At 34.5% G+C, this 21,848-nt stretch overlaps 1 protein-coding gene across 6 annotated transcripts in view; it reads left to right on the forward strand.

Annotated features, from left to right (window-relative positions):
• Bru3 (bruno 3) overlaps window positions 1-21,848 on the forward strand; it is a 559,287-nt gene that overhangs the window by 381,728 nt on the left and 155,711 nt on the right. The gene's annotated exons all lie outside the window — the stretch shown is intronic.

A 21,848-nucleotide genomic window follows, 5' to 3' on the forward strand; every position in this document is an offset into this window, starting at 1 on the left:
TAGGCTTTGTGCGTCTGGTTAAGCGTGACGTCTGGTGCAAACTGGCTTGAAACCGTTCTTTATATAAAAAGTAAATCCCGATGATTTTAAGGTTACCTAGGTGCCTAGCTCTTTCTTCGAAACTTAAGTAATAAAATAATGTATCAGAAAGGGCGAGTTGACAAGCCGTGGTATGAATTGACAACAAGAGAGAAGAAATTGATAATTTGAAGGTTGTTTCAATGTACAAATAATTTTATCTATTCTTAGCAATATTAGAAAGTAAATGTGAATGAATAATGAGGGAACTAAAGTCACCTTATCACCTCACTCAATACAGAATCCAGATTTTTTCTCAGAACCGACTTTACCGAAATTGCGTTGTAAGAGGCGTGTCTATTGTGTGCTTAGGTATCGAATTTGTTGAATATTTCGGCTCGTTCCGACCAACTTTGCTAGCTCCTAACTCCAAACCAAGTTTTATTAGGATACTTGTAAAATTTCCGCCTATTTTATTGGAAGTGCTTTCGCCTGATTAAATAAGATGAATTTATTGACTTAGACACGGCCGAAAGTGAACAAGAATTCTGATGTCTGTATGTATGGGTGAGTTTTTAGAGTTTTTGCAGTTGATTCTTCGAGTTGTTCAAGGAATTTTAATTAAATTGTTTTGTTTTTCTAATTTGGTGTTTCTGGGTGTTGTTAATTAGTTATTATTAACTTTTTAGATGGTTTTTAATTATTTATAAGTATATCTGGGCTATACTTACAGAAAGCATGACTTATATGTGTCCTTAGCTATTATTCCTGTGTATACGTTGATAATTTTTTTTTCTTGAAATTCAGTTCGTATTATTTTCTGAAAACATTAAATCATAAGAAGCAGAAGCTTTTGTAGTATGAATAAATATCAAAATATACGTGTATTCAGTGAAATCTTACTATAGAATCTACTCATTCCAAAACCAGACACTAAAATCTATTCACCCACTCAACAAGCAAACTAACTCGCTTCAAAACCGCTCACTAAATATAGCATAAACACCACTTAATAATGACGTTTAGTAAATATTAAGCACACATGCACTAGAGCTGCAAACTTACTGAACACTAAGTTCTAAGAAGATTTGCATGACGCGACGCTGGCATCGTTTGAGTGCCCCTCTAGCGTGGCCGTGCGACCATTGGACAGATCTGTACAGTATGTTTAGTTCTTACAAGTTCTGTACATAGGTATCTGTTTACATAGAGAAAGAAGAGCGTTAATCAGACGTTTCATTATAGGTCAATCTAATTTTGCAGTGTAACTTACTACATGGTTCGTCATTGTTGTGAGCATTCCTTTCTGTTAACACATACATATATTGTATTTGCAGTCACCGCAGGATGTCTTCTTCATCCATTTAGCTGTCTGAAGTCCTTATATTCTACATACTAATAGTTTAACTACATCTTTTAGGTCTCCCACACACTCTCAGATACCTTCATAGCTTTCCTCTATTATTTGGAGTATTTTGTACAAAAGCACTACAATAAGAACTCGCTCATCTCAACGCAAGTCAACCCCCCTCACACTCACTAGAAGCATAGACTCATCTTTCGGTCATTACAACCACACAATGTCGGTAGTTAGTTTACTTCATCAACGTTGCTGCTTTGTTCTTCAAAGTAGCTGTCAAACCAGTGAGTCTTCTGCGAGATTATATTCCGTGTCTAAGCCGGGTATACCCGGCTATTATGCGCAATACCCTCCACCGGCCATTTTGATATTCCATTCAATTGTGCCGATGCAAATGGTGAAATATTTTGAGATAACCGCGCTTTGTGGGGTTAATGCATTGTGGTGATCTTAACTTATGGGTGGTTTGTTAATCTGTTACTTGAATTGAATTAAGCAGTATTTAACATGGGATATGATGGTTTTGTGTAAAGCACTTCAAAATGAAGTCTAGCAGCATAGACAGTATTAAACATTCGTAATATGTCGAACGATTTTACATACTTTGAAGACCTACGTAACAAGTCAATACAGTCGCTCTAATTAACATTTTCATATCGAAAAAAATGACAACAAACCGATTTACAAAATTTATTCATTAAAAGTTGTGCCAGTGAAGATGAAAAAAAAAACTTTCTAATTGTACGAATGAGGTACTAATTATTCAAACAATTACGTTAGCAAGTTAGGTTGGGCAAGTTAACATTTTTTCAGCTTCATTCGCTAGAGGCCGAGAAAACTCTTAATCACGGAACTTAGATAACAAACGCCTTTCAACTTAGAGCAAAACAGTTTTTTTGTTGCTTTGATGAAAAGTAAAGAATTGTGTATTTAAAATTCTGGCGAGTTATTTTTTTTATTTATTTTATAAGCAAGTTATTTGCATTCTGGTTTGTAATTAAAGAGCCAAGGGCGCGGAAACTGGGTGAAACAAGTTGGTAGTGCCGAGTTTGGTTGATGTTCGAATTATCTTTGGAGCTTGTAGCTTGGTCATTTTGGCTTTATTTATTAACTAAACAAGCTATCAAAATTATACACATTGTACAATAATGTGTGTCGTAATCAAGAACCACTAAGGTTCGGCAGAAAAAAAAAAAACAAATAAATATTCAAGTTAAAAGTTTTTCAATCACATAATAATTAGCCAAAAAAATACCAGGAACCAACGAAATGACATTCAAATACTACCTTCACTATATTTTTAAGCCTTATACTTAAAACCCAAATTCCAATTTCACAGCATAATTTCCATAGATCGGGCTGAGAAATGCATACGCGTCGGAAGCCAGCGTATGAAATAATGAAATTAATGTCTTAATCTTAGAAATTTATTCATTGCAGTCGTAGACCGAGACTGTGTGTAATGCACCGTGCTATGTGCTTTACTTGTAGGCTATTTGCTTTGGGAATTTGTTAGAATAAGCTGTTGTGCTTTTGTGGTTTCATGGGAAAATAAGTTTAGTTGAATAAATGTGCATATCTTGGTATTTGTCTTGGAACATGACCATGTGACAATATTTAGGTACATGTACATTACACAATACATTTAAACTCTTTAACTGTTCTTAATATTATAAATGCCTCAGTAACTCTGTTTATCGGGCTGAATTAAACCGATTTAAATATAATTTGGGACATAGTCTACTTATCACTTGGTTGTAGAAGTTGTTCTCCTGAAACGTAGGCGAAATTGCAAGGAACAAATACTTAGTAAAAAAAATCCTATTCTGGATAGTATTCAGAATAGTAGATCGATGACATTGTATTATTAAACTTAAGTATACCTTTCACTTTTAAGTAGATAGCCACATAAAACAGGTATACCAACAACCACTCATAAAGCCCTATAAGTCACATACAACCTCAAGTTATTATCAAAAGCGCGTCCCATACCCGTGTCAATAAGAAACCTTGGCACGAATAGCGAAGGAGCACCTCGGCCAGTAAGTAATGAGCCACAGCAAACATATAGAGTAACCAGGGTGTGCCCGCTAATTGATTGCTCGCCGCACCTACACACTACCGTTTTACAAGCATTGCTTTGGCCTGTCTCAAAGAATTGCTGGATTTGCATACCCTAGTTTTTTTTGTTTGACTGTGTGGGTGGTATCGAATGTTTACTAGTTTTGGAATTTCCATGACTGTAATGCTCTTTTAGTTTATTTACGACCTTATTGTCGATCAAAAATGAAAGAGCTCAGCAGCTCAATTATTAAACCTCTAGTTTCACCCTTGCACTAGTCGTCGAGGAACGAATCAGCAGTGTTGTTGCATAGGTTTTAATTTTTATGGTCAACATGAAGAGTATGGCGATCCAAATAATTTAGCCCTTTGATTATGAGTAGGCCTACCTACCTAATTACGAACAACCTACATACGAATACACTTTGGAAGACGTTGTTCCCGAGCTGATTAATTTAACTTAAATAAAAGCCATAGTTTCCAGATCCAAATTCAACTATGTACATACCAACTGGACTAGCATTCCTAAAGATGAGAGGTTTGCACTCAGACCCATTAGCAAGAGCAACGCAAGCTTAAAGTTATGAACCATCACTTACATGCGAGATCATAATCCCTTGGCCACTGGGAGCACTAATGGTGCATATGGACGTACTGAATCTCCATTTGGATACAATCGTCGAACTTGTTCTAGGAAATGTGGGTCGATAGTATTAGGTAGGCAGGCAGCAATGGATATTGAGTCAAATGTTCCTGGTATTTTGAATTTAAGGTAGTCAAAAGTAGGATACACTACAGGAATATAAAAAGATATAACTAGTAATACCACATGGGGATTAATGTACAAAATAGCCAGAACTTTTTGAAGCCTTAAAGAATAACAAAGTCAAACGATGGTACAAAATTCCTGTTTCGTCTAAAAATACCTGTCCCAACCAAGCAAACATCGCCCACCAGCACCCAAAAATAGCGAATAATCCTTTAAACTCCTCAATACAGAAATAACCCTACCAATGATCGGACGATGACGCATCATAATATATTGATTGCATTGTTCGAACGTAGAAGAATTTCACGCAACGTCGCCTGCGTGCAGAATTGAGGCACAATACAGCGCTTGGCGCTTAATCCGCATCGGCTCTCGGCAGTCACGTTAGGGAAACAATGTTGCATGGTCTTATGTTGAGGCCGCGGAAACTGCGATTAAATGCCCACTGTTTGGTTGAACTATTTGGTGTTTGGTGGGTTAGTAGTTTGAGTGAGTGCAAATATTTATTGAGAAACAGTTTATTAATTAGATAAACTGTTTTATCCATGTCAATTAAAAGAAAATACACGGGAAATAGAAGTGTTTTGAAATGTATACCTTTGGAACTAGATTGTCTGAATCTAATAAATAATTAAGATATTTTATATTAACATGATTTTCAACCGAAAGTAGTCATAAATATATTCGGTTGATAGAATAGAATAGTCATGTCAATGAGCAAATGGTACACACATTTTAATCTAGAAAATTAGCCACTTCCAACAATTTTGACGAGGAAATATGAATCATAAGTAATGTACCTTCATTCAAGATAAGTTGTATTAAGTATTGCCTTGAAAATAGTACACTTGTCTTATGATAAAGAAAAAACTCAAAATTGTCATTCTTGACTTTCACTACCTACTCGCGATTTCTAAGGCCCCAATACACCGCATGCTACTGAACTCATGATCCGACCGCGTCAAACGCACGTGTGTGGCGCCCTCTAGCAGCCAAATTATATGCCGGTCAACCGTACAATTTGCATAATTGCCTAATTACTACCCACGTCTATGATCTGACATTATTATATTGACTTAGGAAGTTGGGATTGAGTTATTTGGTGCATGTATGTATAATGTTTGGTTAAAACAGCAATTTGGCTATGTTTATGTTTACATCTACATTTTATTATACCAATTATCTTCCAAAATACCAGCTGTCTTTCAATTAAAAAGAACTAAAATATTGTTTATTTTTGCTATCCATAATTTACAGTCCATCTTCCGAGCTTTTTTCCCAACTATGTTGGGGTCGGATTGCAATCTAATTTTCAATATCCAAATCTAAAATATATTATACACTTTATATTTTGTACTAGCTAGTCCTAACCTAAAGTTATTAGCGCAGTTTACGACTTTGCATAGAAAAAGCAAACGAAAAATTAACGTATTTATTTAGAAAAAACGTAATGTTATAAAATCAGTGAGCTCTCAGGCTATATTTCAGCATCCCCAGGTAGTAAGTTATCAAGTTTACGACTCAACACGTGTGTGTCACGAATAGGCACGCCGTAAGTGAATCAGATTATACCGGTGGTCTGTCGAATTTGCATAATTTATTAATTGATAGTAGCACGATACGCCTGTTTATTTGATTATTTCATTTGTGTTTATATTGATTTAATGTAGTTTTTGATGTTGGCACTTTTTGTATTTTTTTACTACACTAAACTTGGAACTCTATTTCTCGCAACACAAACGTAATATTTTACCTGAAAGTGATTATGTATTTTGCGTTTAGTCATAATATTTAAGGGCGTATTTCATATTATTTTTTATGTATTTCAAAATATGAAATTTTATTCCTCTGCCTAAAACTATTTCACCTGAAAAAAAAATACAAATTGCAAACAGTTCACAATAAAACAAAAGTTTAAGCACACACGAGAACTCAGCGTTTGTCAAATGAAAAAGTAATATTTAACATGAGTTGGAAACTCATAAATAAATAGCAAGTCTGTTGATATTTGGAAAGCGACAGAGAACCAATATTTCGCATGTCAGTCAGAATGTCCAATGTTTACAGTTTGTCAACTATATTTTTTGTTGGAGGCCGATATTAGAATCTGTAACACTGACTGCCTTTAAATATCCAAAATGAATATTTCAACCTTGGAACAAAATACCCATATTTCGAGATTGACTGGTGCAGAAAGTTCTGATATAGTTTCTGAAATATATAATGTTAGTTTAATAAGTTATAAGTGCAAAAGTTTTAACAACATGCAACTTGAAAGTTTTAATGACTTCATCAGCAATCAAAAAAGATAAATCAACGCACAAATTGATCTTAAGATATAATTATGTTCTTAAGAGTTCTTTCAGTAAAACGATAAAAAATACTATTAAAAATGATATGTTTACTTGATATTCCAGACTTTACTTATTCACAAAGTAAACGACGCTTACGAAATATAAACAAAGAATCCTATCAATATTCAGAACATATTGAACTAAAGGAAAAAATCTGAAAGGCCAGTATTAATTTGGAGAATAATATAAAGATAAATAAGTGAAATAACTTCGTCATCACCACGGCGTATTGGTTTTCGTTTTTACATCGACGAGTCTGTTTTCAGATGTGAATGAAAATCCCTATTGGAATACTGCAGCGATACCGCCGAATATTTCTGAGTACCCATAGGCTTTTATACGAATTCATAGTTCTGGAGCATCGCTTTTTGCCGTACGAGGGATGTTGTTTGCGCTATGGACTCTGGTTACCGTATCGTTGGCTTTCTCAAAGCCCCAATTTTTTATTAACCATTTTTTTGAAGCTACGATGTCTGTTCGGGAAATTTGATTTGGTTTAGAGAAACGTATTCGAAGAAGATAAAAAGTTATTTGAAGATGTACATGAATGATTGTTTTTTATGCTTCATGCAGCGTAGAGGTTTTAACATGCAAAAACTTACCAACATAGTAACAAAATAATTTTAATTTAAAAACTGCGATGAAGTAGCCGGATTAAATCCTACTTAATTAATTAACATTATTCATTTAATAAAAGGATTAACTTGCACTCTTTCTCATTGTCTTGCAAAAGCCTTTCGAAACACAAAACATAATGTGTTATACTCCAACAAATCCTATCCACGTAGAACGTTATTTTTCAAAAAACAGTACAGTAGACATAAAAGGAGAATCTAAAATATTTTTTAATAGACTTTGTTGGGGACTGTCCATAGGGAGTTCGGCTTTTGTGAGTACATATCTTTTTTATCTTTATTTGGTTCTGTCTTTATTTGAAGAGGACATCGGTAATGTACTAATGACTGCGTTTCAAAGAAACATTTTATTGGTGTGTTTTGGCTGGTTTGTTACGGTTTTCATGACTGTTTCTTGGTTATTGTAACTGATCGCTATGATGTAGCCTTGAAAATTGCATAAGGCTAGCATAGCTAAAAAAACGGAATAAGTTAAGGCGTAGATATACATAAGTTTGTATGAAAAATTTGTCGAAACCACAAGTAATTATCTTGGATTTCTGTCTACTATTATTTACAAGTTATCTAATAATGTACCAAAATATACCCTTGACTCAAATGTGTGTAGATAAAGTCAGCAAAGTACATTGTGGCGTTTTATATGCATTTAAGATGTTTACCCACAAAAAATATATTATGATTGTTGTTTGTTACATTGTTTATATTAGTTTATCTTGTTTACATTTCCGTACACAAACAAACGGCTGCATAACTATGAACTTCCTTGTAGCCACGCGTCCTTGAAAATAATGAGCTTTCTTTAGGAATTGTAACAATCTAGATTACATTAAAGATTAAATAATACTTTTTTTGTAATAGACATATATTTTTTATATCTTAGGCATAATATAGAAAAATTGTAGCCAAAAGAAAACAAAGCGCCACTTAGACCGTATATTATTTAGACGTATGACGTATGGCTCATCCCGGCAATAATCTTTTTATAGTTCCATACATCCTAAGGCCAGGCATAAACCTCGAAAAAATCTCCCAAATTCACATAATAATAATGGACTTTATTGCGTAGGCACTATCGTCTATTCTCGGCCACTGAGTCTAAACGAATTGCTCGTATCTTGGCATTTTATAGGCATTCTGCTTGTCCTGTGTTTTAGAAGGAAGGTTAATTGAATTCAAGTTTTATGGTGCCTCTAACTGACAATAAAAAAAACTTTACGTGGACTCCTTGGAGGGAACTTGATTAAAACAAATGAATTACTATTCATTCTTGCTCAAGTTCTTAGCTTTGAATGTAAGAAAAGAATGATTGTTCGAGGACTTGTCTCTTTAATGTTTGATTCAACTTAACGTTGGACGTATCTTTTAAGTTATCTGAAGTGGTTCTCCTAAGTTAATCTTTGTGGATTCGAGAGCAGGTACATGTCTAGCTTGTACGTTTCTAGCTGAATTTAATAAAAGGTTCGCTGTGTTTTGGTACCTACATTTATTCTGTTACGTAAAAAATAAGATATTTTTATTTTGATAATATGACTCGCCTTTACTCATATACGTTACTAATTATAATATTTATCTAGGCCTGTATATCAAACCGAAACTTTTCAATTAAAATATAATATCGTACTATTTTAAATAGCAAACCAAATATCCCGAAACACAATAGTAATCAACTCTTGAACTTAAAACAAAATTCTTTGAAACTCGAAACTTTAACCATTCGAACTACAAAATAGAAACAGTACGTGTAACGATTTAATTTTTGTTATTGCCTAAAATGTTTCCAATTTCCAAAGTGTAATTTCTAAGAGGTCAATACTGAAATCGACAGCAGACGTCGAGGACTTTAAGTAAGTGGTAAAGAGTGATCATTAGGTTATAAACTTACGGCGTTTTTGTGAATGAGCTGTCTTGCCTTTGTCTTGTACTCCATATCTGTTCTACGCTTAGTAAGTTGGTTAGAAAATCATCATGTCCATTAGGCCAAAGTAGATAGCTTGAATATTTTTTTAATCTTTATAGGTAGGTACTACTACTACTGCCATTACGATACGAACTGAATATATTTTTTTTAATTACTGGTAGTCAACTTTTTCACATTTCCAGACACAGTTAAACGAATAATATAATAGACTATCATTCTAAGAACTTCATCTTTAAAGTACTGCCTTATAATTATCACATCTCTTACCTACCCCATACTACTTACATATGCTTACTCAAAACCAAGTTACGATAACAACCGCTGACTCACCAAACTTGGACCACAGTCTTAATTGGTTTCATTTTCGAGTGAACAGGTCCAGTCCAGTAGCACGGTGGACTTCCGACTTCTAACACGGCAAGAACCACTAAACATTAATATGAACCTTATGTGGTTGTAATAAGGGTCATTTAGGCTGAGCTAATGATTCCGGGTGAAATGAATCGGCCTTATATGACGCGTGTTATGATTTTTTATCGGACTTTTGGGGGTTAAATGGTGGGTTTAATTGATAGACTAATTGTTCTAAATTGATGGAACCATATCAAATTTCATGGAAAGTTCATAGAAAATTAAGTTTAAAAACATATTACAAGTACGTTTAAATTGTATAAATTGTAAAGCAGTAATAGACCGAGCTTAAATAAAATCATCTTGTATATTAAATTATGTAAAATAAATTCTAATTCATTACGGCTTACCGCTTTCAACAGTTTCCCATTAATTTCACTCATAAGGCTTCCAAAGCCAATCGCCAATCAAATTGCAGCTATCCGACCAATCAGAGCACGCATCTAATACTCTTGTAATCGTCTTCTTTCATCAAAATGCATTGAACTCAAACAATGTCTTTGAAGCTTAACATTTCAAAGGAGTTCAAATGAAATCATTAAAACAGAAACCGTTCATTTGAAATGAATCCTTTCGCGTCAATATCAATCATAGTACGTTCTGACAACACGTCAAATCATTTTCAGTGGAAATTTGGCCTTTTATAGAACCTAGATGGCGCTATTGCAAGTTGATTTATGAACTCTTGGGTCACCTTGTTGCGTTCGTTACTAGCTTTTATGAAAGGCCACTCTCTTATAATGGCTGGGCTTGGCTGTCAATCAAACTATGACGAGGGAAAGAAAGTCTAGATAACAATGGAGTGTCTTGAAGGTGTGTTCTCGGTTACTTAAGTAAGTTTCCATTATACGTTCTAGATAGACGGGTCTTTTAATTAAACATGATAAAAGACAAACGCGCATCGCATTCGTATCTCAAAGACATTCTTCAGTTAGAATCTTGTCCCGTATTTCAATTAAGCTTATTGATGCAAAGCAATCATTTTAGTTCGTAAACAACGTCTCTTCCATCTATAGGAGACTTCCACTTTAACAAAATTGCAAGTTTTCTCGACATTTTTAGTGGAGAAAAGCATTTTGAAGTCCGAAAGTCCGGCACTGCATAAGACTGCTACATTTCAGGGGTACTATTGAGCTAATTTTCTTTGGCTTCCCTTCACTTACTGCATTTTAAAGGTCTTCCAACTCCAGCATTTCTACTTTTAAAAATTGTGGGAAGCGAACGGTCACTTTTATTCTATTGCCTTTGCGGGTGTAATTAAAATGTACCGGATTTGGAAATTGATTGGTTCTCAGTTTTTCGTAGAAATAATGATGGATCAAACTCGTTTTTCTGGCTTATCCAGATATCGTCATTATGAACGGTATTTTGTAATTTCAAACTGAATGATTCATGATAGAAACTAATCAGCAACAATTTATTTCACTTAAAAACATATTTTATTTGTATCTTTATTATTTTGTTGTTAAGTTTAACTTTGATTCAAAAGCACGCAGTGACTAAAAACAATTTCTTACCTTATTTACATCTTAATGACAGCCATAATCAAATGCACCAACACAATTACCAGGTAAAATTACACAAATCGCATTGACGCGTTACCATGGCAACCGCCCAGGCGCCCGGTAAACCGAAATAATCCTTTCTATGAGCGTGGAGGCTTAATTAGCGCCTCTGCCAGTGACTATGCGAGCAAGCGAGATGATTACATAGATGTGGTAAGTGTCTTATCTCTGATAACGAACTGGGCTGTGAGATATATTGATTGGAGTTTAATATGTTTGGAATATTGGTTTGGCTGAAAATATTGGTGATGATAAAATGCACACTTCGTTTCTTAGAGAGAGAATACAATATTCTCCAATGATTTCATTAGTGACTTACCATAGAAATTACTTAACAAGAAAACATTTCACTTTAAAGTCCGCGAATTTTAATAATTGCTTTACCTTTATATCCATACAGACAGCTTCATTACATTATTTTAGGTTTTTATGCAGTTCAAATCTAGAATAGCCAAACCAGCGCGAAAGCATCCAGCTTGGCAAGTGCATGTAGACTGTGAGGTACCAGGCAACACACGAACTTGCTCAAGACAATAACAAACCTCTTCATCTCACCATCTTACCGTCTAGAACCTTCGATGGGGAATCAAAGCCAGTTATTACAGAAATCAACAGCAGCCGAAAAGCTCCATATAGCGGGTAATATTAAGCGCGGTCGAATGATTGGCTTAAGCGCTCTTTGCTAACTATCTTGCACTATGGGGCCTGATCTGCAAAACTCAGTCCTAAGCCAATTAGAGGTATTGTGGTGTGAATGAAGGGTGGTAGCGGATTAGCGAACGTGAACTAGAGTAGGATTTAGATGTAAGGTATTAAAATTGGACGAAAATAGAGGATTTGTGTTTGAGGTTTTGGGGAATAGTTTTAATGAGCTATTTTTAGAGGTCGTGGGTACCTTAAAAACCTTTAAAAATCTTTAGTTACATAGTACTTTGTTCTTAAATAAGAAGATAATGAATCCTGACTTTTTGGTAATGATTGCAGTGTCGCGATGTCAACAAATGTGGAAAAAAGTGTGTTTACTACTTCATCTTAACAAACTTGTTAATATTTTTTACCCATGCTGATTTTCATATCCAAAAGTTGGCTGCACATAAGAGAAAAGACAAACAATGGACGAAGGCATAAAGTGAATGCGAAATAAAAGTGCCGCGGCCCCATTTGGGTGCCACCAAAATAACTATGAGAAAAATAAAAAAATACATCTTTCCCAGCTCTTATTGTCGAGCATAAAATGTAACTATTTCAATAAAAAACTACTCTGCTAAGTAGGTACATAGTTAAATTTTTACGGTCTGATAGTCGAGTGAGTTCACTAAAATCTGAGTGACTGAAATACTAGAAAAAGAATACTCAGTGTCAATTAAGTAATAGTTGAGCTTTTTGTGAAAATGTTAGAATTGCGAAGTGGGTAAGTAGGTACAACATAGCTGTTTCGGGGCTTTATTATTGCTGAAGTTGATGTATGCCAATACCAACTTATTGGATGCAAATATTAGTAGTTTATCTGTAGGTGGTCACACCACTGGTCCTTATCAATGTAGACTTCTTTCATTTAATCACTCAATAAAATATTGCAATGATCTTCAATTTATATCGAACCTTCCAAATGAATAAATGATTCCAAATGATTTAAGTAAAAGCACAAATTCTGACAAATGTTTATCAGAATTTGACCACTAGTTAAGTAACTACTGAGTTAAGTCATAGGTCAGAAGGCAATCCGTTCTTACAAAATATTGATATTCAGCTGCTTCCAGCTCGACTGAAAGCCGACCCCAACCTAGTTGTATAAGAGGCCAGGATGAATATGGCCTCAATACTAAGTAGCCCACAGTATTTTAACAGTCGGTTGCATAATTCTGCTCAAAAGTGTATTACAGTAATATACTTTATTTCCCAAAAAAAAAATAGCTTGAGATCAAATCTATAAACCAAATAGTAACTTAGTTAAATTCATTGAGTATTGTGGGTTAACCCATCCCTTCAAAATAATTACTATATCAATCATGAACATACAAATATTTGTATCCCAAACCTCTGCAAAAATAGATCCCAAGCCTAAACCCAGAAGTGTTGTTCAACTTATCAAAATCATGAATGAACACCATCTACTAGTACGAGAACACGGTTTCGTAACAAATTATTTACGAGTTCCCACCATCACTAAAATACTACACAACGGCCCATTTCGTCAATTAAATAGTTTTAATGAAATCACTAAAGTTGGGCGGCGTAAAGGCGTAGACACACGCGCACGTTCGCGGACATATTAATTTATCTTTATTTTAATATAGCGCTCATTCAGCATGTGTGCTCTCTGCTGACTTCAATGCGAAATTGCTTTTTCAGTTGTAAAATATGGCGACAGTGTCTTGCCTCGAGTTTTGGTTACGTCGTAAGCGATGACTAAGTTGTATTTAATACTTGAAGAATAGGCGGTTTGGCTGTTTAAATTCTCGGTTAAATTAAATTACTGTTCGTTTATTATTTTGAGTATGATGCTGTGTGAAGAGCTTTGTTTCCAACATTCTGACTGTCATTTTTTGAGATCTGAATTATCTTCAAATAGAATAGGGTTATCCATGCATATTTAAACTTGCATTGGTGAGAATGCGACATTGAAAATGATAATTGCTGTTAACTCAGATATATAAGTAAGGGATGATCATAAATCAGCCATTTAATAATCAAACCGACCATTAAAAATAAATACGTACTATACTTTCCCCAATTTAAATACAAACTCCCTCTCATAATACCTTTAGCTACACATCGATAAGCACAACGCTGTACTCAGTAACTTCAGTACAGGTAGATACACAAAACATTAAACATTTTAACGGCCCAGTAAAGCAATGAAAAGCGGAAGAATGGCCCAGAGACCAACTATAAAATATAATTACGCCAACGCGACGCTTGCTTGGAAAAATCGCGACAACACGATGTAATGTGATCGCTTTTTGTTATTTAAAGGGACATCACTTGTTTTAGTATAAAATGTCTTACGTAATTTTAAGTAGACCTATATAAAAATGCTACTCTGCTACGATTTTGAGTCAATCAATTTTTCTGTACCTATGTGATAAACTCAAAAAACATCTGGATGGGTATTTATGCTGTTTTCATTATACCCAATAGAGCTATTAATGTGAAAAAGATATTGATAGATTTCTGTAGTAGAAGAAATAGAATTCCTTACGCCTATTACAAGCTATTTTCACCCCACGAAGTAGTTTCTTCCGAGGTAAACCGCCGGAAAAAAATAAATTTATTAACATATATCAGCGTAGATTACTTCGACATGGCTTTACATTTTACAAAATAAACTAGCTATGAAATTATCGCATTTTTGCTCCAATCTCGTAATTTCCACCCTTACTAATAAACAGTCACTCAAGTTAACATGATGTTAAAGTATGTCATTAAGCTCGTAGTTTCACCATTCTTATAGTGTAGCATAATGATTCAATTAGTGTTCTCAACTTAACAGCTGATTAAGTAATAACTTTAACAATATTTTGTCACGCTCGCGTTAGAATTTTACGAAGGTAAGTTGCGGGTTTGTTTCTAGTTACAAACCGTTTAGGTTTACTTTATTTTGATATAATTTTGAGGGTGTACTTTGTAACATGCCACTTTTTATGTATAAAGATAAGAACTAAAAGGTGATGCTAATGTATTTAATGGATCTTTTTTTAACTGTTTTAATATCGATCTAACTTGGACTTACTTCACATTCATTATGAATGCAAAAATTAGGCTTTATCGCTGTTTAAATAATTTAACTGAATATTCTTCAGATACTATACTTCAGATATCAAATTAAAATGGTCAACTGTCGAGATTACGCATTTTACATACACGATCCCCAAATTAAATCATCACTAACCTAGCAATCTACATATCTATCTATCTATCAAACCTACAAAAAACGTCCACATCTCAAAGAAAACAACCCGTTCATCTGATTGGCCTACATCAAGGCACAAAACTTCCCAGTTCCCAGTGCCCAGATAAGCGAAAAAAGATCTATACTGTCGATCATCGGAGCTTGTTAAAAGTTACCCCTAGTCTATCTGAAAGTTTTAATGGCCATCAGATAGGCAAACGCGATCAAAGAAATGTTAAAATGTTTATTTGTAAATATAAAGGTGTGCTTGTAACGATAAGTTTTTTTTTTGGAGGAAATATATTGTGTATTTTGCCAGTTTTAGGCGTATGTATTGAAGATCTTTTATGTTTTTCTGGTAGAGAATATGTAGGCAAATAGGCACTATGTATTTTCTTGTATCGATTAACATTTTTTTTTTGTCGTTTTTTTAAAAAAAACCTCGATAAAATAATTTAATAGGTGCATTTTGTCATTCGTTTGAATAGAGCAATTAGGACAGTAGTAGACGATACGACATTTCTTTGACATCACTGACTCCTAAACAACAATAAAACCTAGCAATAGTACAACTACTAATATCTTATACATACCCCACTTTACTACTCCAAGCCTACCTTTCTTATATTCCCCAATCAACGACCTACAATCCACTAGGATCCCTTACATTCGACCCTAATACCTACAATACAAATGTCGGTCTAAGGGTCAATTAAAGCTACCTTAAATTAGATCTGAGTTCTTTTCCTTACCAATATTAAAGAGGGGATGCTGTTTCTTATAAAGCCGAGGACTGAATAATGTGGGCCATTACTCTGCCAGGCCTTTCTTCTTTATAAGGGGATGTGTTTTATTAAAATTTATAAACATAATTCTGTAGTGTTGGCTGCTTATCGCTTGTGGGGGTAGGATTTGTAAGGGGAAGAAGGAATGGTGTTTTTGTAGTGATAGGGAAGTTTAGTGACAGGTAAGGATCACCATTATTTACTTCATACCTATTGGCATAACATTTGCCTTTGGATTTTTTGTCTGCAACACAAAAGTTTTGCATCAAACTGGCATAATAACAAGATCAAATATTTCACAAAAAAAACTTTTTCATACAGTTAATTATTATTGCAAGCAAGCTCAGGAGCAACCCCTCATCGCTATCGATAAACAAAAGAAAAACAGTAACAAAATATGGACCAATCTAATTGATCTGATTTTAAAAACGTTCTTATTTGAAAACCTCTACAAGGCCACTCCGCCAATGACAGAACGCATGCGTTCACAAACCTACTCCAAGCATACAGACTCCTACATTACAATCCAAACAGTACTCCACTAATACTAGAGAAATAGAATTATAGTGTTGCAAGCGTCTCCATCAGGCATTCAGGTCTGGGTGACCAACATCTGTGGCCACCTGTTAGACGCTGGCCGCATGGCAATGAGCTTAGTTCTGCATGCAGCATGATTGATGATCTGAAGACATGTTTACAGAAATACTGGCTTCTGAACGTGTCTTGTGGAATGTTCTTATTTAGAATTTTTGGTTTTGACTGCTGTGCGACTGTGACTGCTGTGAATTGTAACGTAGTAAGTTGCATTAAATCGGAATCTATATATTTTTTTGTAATTTTATTGAAATGATTTTTTGGAAATAGCTAAATTTTTATGAAGAGATTTAAACAAACAAACAGTTAAAACCCTCTTATTTTAAATAGGCTGAAATCAATTTTTGGCTTTATATAAAAGATTTTCAAAAAAACATCTACAACTAAAGACATCCTAAATCTTAAACTTTCAAAACATTCAAAATTTCATAAAATCTTATAAAAACTTCAAAAGTGCAACCCTTTTTCCTCGTCTATAACATTACGTAATGTAACTAGATGTAATATCGCCATGCATATTCTCGTTACCCACTGCTATAAGGCGGAACACGGTAACCTATTTCCACGTTCGTTCTCCTTGCAAGATCATAACTGACACTCTTTATGAGTATGTTTTCCTCTTCGCAAATCACTATGAAATGCAATTCTTATTGCCTTTTTGTCTTTTGTATACCTATTGTAGTTTTTACTGAAAATTAGTATGGTATTTACTGTATTTTTTCTTTAGGAAATTGTTTCATGGAGTATGTAAAAGTGTTTTTATGCTTACGTAAAAATCTAAATTTTTCATAATTTTATGAATGGTTAAAATTGTTTGTTCCGTAGAAAAAGTTGATTCCCTATATCAAAATGCAATTTTTTATCATACATAAAATCGAGCATTCGTAAACTGGAAAAATCCTCAAATGGATTTACCTAGAATACTACTTACTATCGCTGAAAAATCTGATAAATCCATTCAAAAACACAGATCAAAATATTTACTGAAATCCTAGATTTTTCCCCAATTTTATTCGTACAACTTTCCTGATAATTTCCAAAACCTTTGCATAACATAAAATAAAGCCCCCGGTAAGAACCCCGTTATCCCCGTATATATTAATATTGGCAAACGACAAGTTGACAACCTTCCAAAAAATATATATGTCGTTTGTTTTCGTAGCAAAGTTGAAGCAAACGCAAACAGAACCTGCGTTACCCAGGTACGACAGGGGTTGAATCATATAAATAAAAAATGCTAAGAATGAATCAAGTTTGCTTGTTATTATATTTCTTGAGGAACTCTATAAATAACAGCGAGATAAAAACAAAAGGTCCGGCGTGACAAGGTAAATAATGCGTTATCAGTAACACGGCAGGAACACACGCGTCGAAGCGGCCGATACGGACGAAGACACGATGATTTATTTAAAGCAACGCGGAGATCTCTTATCTGCCACCTAGCGTTATCTTATTGCGTGTTTCCTAAATAATTAATGCAATATAGGGCATCGATTGTGAGGTGACGGGCGGGCGCGGGGCGGGCACAGGGGCGCGGGGGTGCGCGCGGCGCACGCACGCGATTGGCTGTCAAGCCTGCGTGAGTGCGTACCTCCCCGCGTGCGTATGCCTTCGCCCGCCCGTGTTCAGTCTTCTTCCGAACTCCGTGCGAGTCAGTCGTGCCGCGCCGCGTTGCAAGTGACGTACGAAAGTCGCGACCGCGCGTCCATCCGCTCCCTCCCGTCAATAACGTACACAAGTTTATTTTCAACTGGGACTAATTCATCTGTCCATATGGTTCATCTCGTAGATATATTTCGTTCAGCGAAAGTTGAATATCCGCCGCCTGTTATTGTGAGTAAACATCAAATTTGCATTATAACAATATTTTTACAAAGTGTTAATTTTTTGTTTGTTTTCGTTTATTTATTTTTTGTTTTTGTTTTCTTTGCAGATTAAGGTTCTGCGGCGTTATTTCCGGTCTTTGACAAGTCTAGTTTTGTAACTTAAAATGTGATATTTGGAAAACAGTCATATGATTGTTGTTTGTTTTGTTTATGGCAAATCTCCTACTTTGTAAACTAACCCTATAAACAAAAATATTTACTAACACTAAGTTAAAGAAAAAACTTATTTAAGTAATAGGTACTTAGCCTTAAAATAATTATTTAATTTTAATTTGGTAATTTATTTTTTATTAAAAAAAAATATATTTTTTATTATAAATTATTTTTTAATAAATGTTTTTACAATTTATTTTTTCCTTATTTTATTTTTACAAATCACTAACACTTTACAGGTTTTAAACCTCAAAAATGCACAGTACCATAAAACACATATTTTCTTCCAGAACTCATCTTCCAAATCCATAAACTGGCAAGTGAGAGCAAAAACAATTGCGTCTCGCGTTATCACTGCTCGCATCTTTATTACTTCTCAGATCGAAGTGATAACGCTAAGACGCCCCGTCATTACCAACCTGATAGAATAGGATACTTCACTTTTATTGTGAAAACGATTTAAAATGAGAATTTAATATGGTGCATGTAAAATAGATAAAAGGCTAGAAAAATAAATAGGTTGTTTTCTGATGATGTTACTTAAAAAAGAAAATAAAAAAGAACGTGTAGGTGATGGAAGAGTAATGAACTATTTTAATTGGCCCAGCGACGATAACTTAATTTGAAAAATATTTTAAAACTGACTCTATTTTGCATCTACATTCGAAAAATATGTAAATTATATTGTATTTGACAATAAGAAAAACTGTTTAATTATTAAAAAGAGTTACAGTTCGAGTTAAAATTTTATAATGTTCCCATTTTCGGCTTCGAAATGCATTTTATATTGAGTTGCCGTGTCTCTTATTACTTTAATGAATGCTTTCATTTCTATTTATTGCAGTGTTAAATGTATATTTTATCTAATCTATCTTTCAATTTATTTTAAAGTGCTTGTAGAAAAATATTAGTTAAAAGTGTAATTTTTGTGAACCCAAAATCAGAAAACCAATCACAGTGCAAAAATATTCAGTGACTACATCCACAAAAAACAAAATCCAACTTATTTTTTAAAACCGAGTTGTTTTTTACATTTTAATCGCACGACACAACTTTTGCCCTTTCTAAAAAAAAAGAAATATGTGTCCGTACGTGTCCATATACGCAATGTAAACAGGGACAAATTAATGCAATTTTACACTGTTCTTGCATACGAAACTTATTAATATTCCGTCCATGTTCTCGCTGGCTCTATAAGGCTGTATGAGGCTTCGTGTGTTGACCATGCCCTTAATTTTGTATTGTGAAACAAATGTAGTGGGACGTGACGCTGAAGGAAATGCGCATCTAATGCGGCTTTCATCTCTGTGCGTTTGTCAGTGGGGATTATATTCATTTCAGTATAGTGGCAGTTTGGCAGTAGATAGTGTTTTGTTTTTGTGAAGTGATGCGTGTAGATTCCACTTTGTTGTATTAAAAACTGAAAGAGATTTGTGATTTGTGAAATTTTTGGAAAACTAGGGTTACAAAGACAGAAAGATTAAGCAAGTTCAAAATAATATAAAGTGCTTTTAAGATCTCTTTAGTTGATTCATCTTGATTTTTTTTTTAAAAAGTGATTTGGAAATGCCTTTCAAAATAGATTTTTCTAATCTGGCCGACGGCGAGTTTCTAAAGAGTGTTTCAGTGCATAATATTCAGATTTGATTCTTCTATTCAAACACACTTCTACAGTTATGGAGTGCTGTGTATTATCAGTAAAAAAAAACAAAACCAAAACTCCTTATCTCCAAAATGTTCTAAAGATAGTATCGATAACCTAAACCCAAACTTTGAAGTAGCGTCCAACAAAAACAGTGTTCCCAAACAAAAACACGAGGAAACAAACGCGCCACAGCCCATAACTCCACTTAACTCTACACTCCATATATTCTCATACTGCGTTATGGATCCAAACTCCGCGATATCACATAAGCAGAACATAAAAACTTTTATCAGGGCCCGCACTAGCCAACCGAAACTTGTAAAAGATATAGATACTTACATCCTTTCTACGCGCCATTACCTCACTCCGTTATGTTGGGCAAGCCTCATTTTTTGCGCAAGTTTCGGGTTAACGATTTGTCCAGCGGTCATTATTCGAGATGAGATTGATCATGATAAGCTATTAAAGCTGCTTAACATCTATTAAGAAGACAATTTTGTTAAAGTATAAGGAATGAAAATGTGCGATTTTAGAATATAAGACACCCAGATTTTGTTACAGATACAGCAGTAAATGCATAATACATTGCCATTGAGAGACTAAAAACTCCTTTCTTGGAACTCTAAACGCTCTGAGGAAAATGTCGTATCTTCAACGAAAGGCACATCAAATACCACTTTAAACATAAAACGAGCTTAGAAGTGAATACACTTTTAAATAAATCATGAATGTAATGGCTCAACATTAATAATGTAAGTAGAGGCGCAGAACTGATTTGCTTCGAGTTGAAAACTTCAGCACTATTGCCGAGGGCGTCATAAAGTAGGTACCTCACAGATTTCATCGGGGAGATGGACAAACTATGTTTTGTAGATTTATCCCAACAATTGCTCCGGGTCAGACCAAAGGTCAATTTTAATCAGCAAACATTCAACAGAAATTATAATACGGAGGATTTTAATTTCGCAACCCTACACCAAAAAAGATTACACGAAATGAAAATTGCTCCTCGTTGGCCCAGAAGGTGCCTTTGGCGCACCTCTAAAATGAAGTACCTTCGACCCAAAACCCAGATATTTTATTAAATTACCTACTTAACAAATTCTGTTTAAGTTCTCAGATTGGATAACTGGTGAATGTTAATTTACGATCGGTTTAACAGTACCACCGCGAAAGCTAATAATACCCTTCTGAAAATTTCTCGCCACATCTATGAAACTTTCATAATTTAATATAATGCGTTGGAGTTGTTTGTATTCCGTTCACTTGGAAATTATAATGGGTGTAAATATGGATTTAGGAAAAACATTTTATATTGCTTGGGAATGTATTCTCACCTTTAATTAGATACGGAATAATTGAACACAAATGATATTAAAAAACGCATTTTGAAATAGCTGCGTTTTTATGATCAAGAAATAAGTTATTGCCTTTTATGGTTTCTGTCAATTAGGTAGCGATCTTGACAGCTTTACTGCCGCCCACCATAACAAACATAGTTTTTAAGTAATGACCGATCAATATTGACCAAAATAATTCGAAAGGCCCAAACATTATTACGCACTTTTATTAACGAGCCGTCATTTATAAAAGACGACTTTTATTTTACTGTCACTTAATGGTCGCATCCATTAGATAGTCGAAAATAATCTCACGATACATTTGCGTTTGTTGTTGGTACGTTGCTAGGCAACGAGGTGTCATCATGACAATATGTCAGTGTGTACATTGACAGCTGACCGGCCACGTGACCGCGGAATTTATTCAAGCCGACACTGGGTGACAATGAAAATGTTTTCCTC

This window comes from Helicoverpa armigera, chromosome 13 (genome assembly GCF_030705265.1).
Source record: "Helicoverpa armigera isolate CAAS_96S chromosome 13, ASM3070526v1, whole genome shotgun sequence".
Lineage (NCBI taxonomy): Eukaryota > Metazoa > Arthropoda > Insecta > Lepidoptera > Noctuidae > Helicoverpa > Helicoverpa armigera.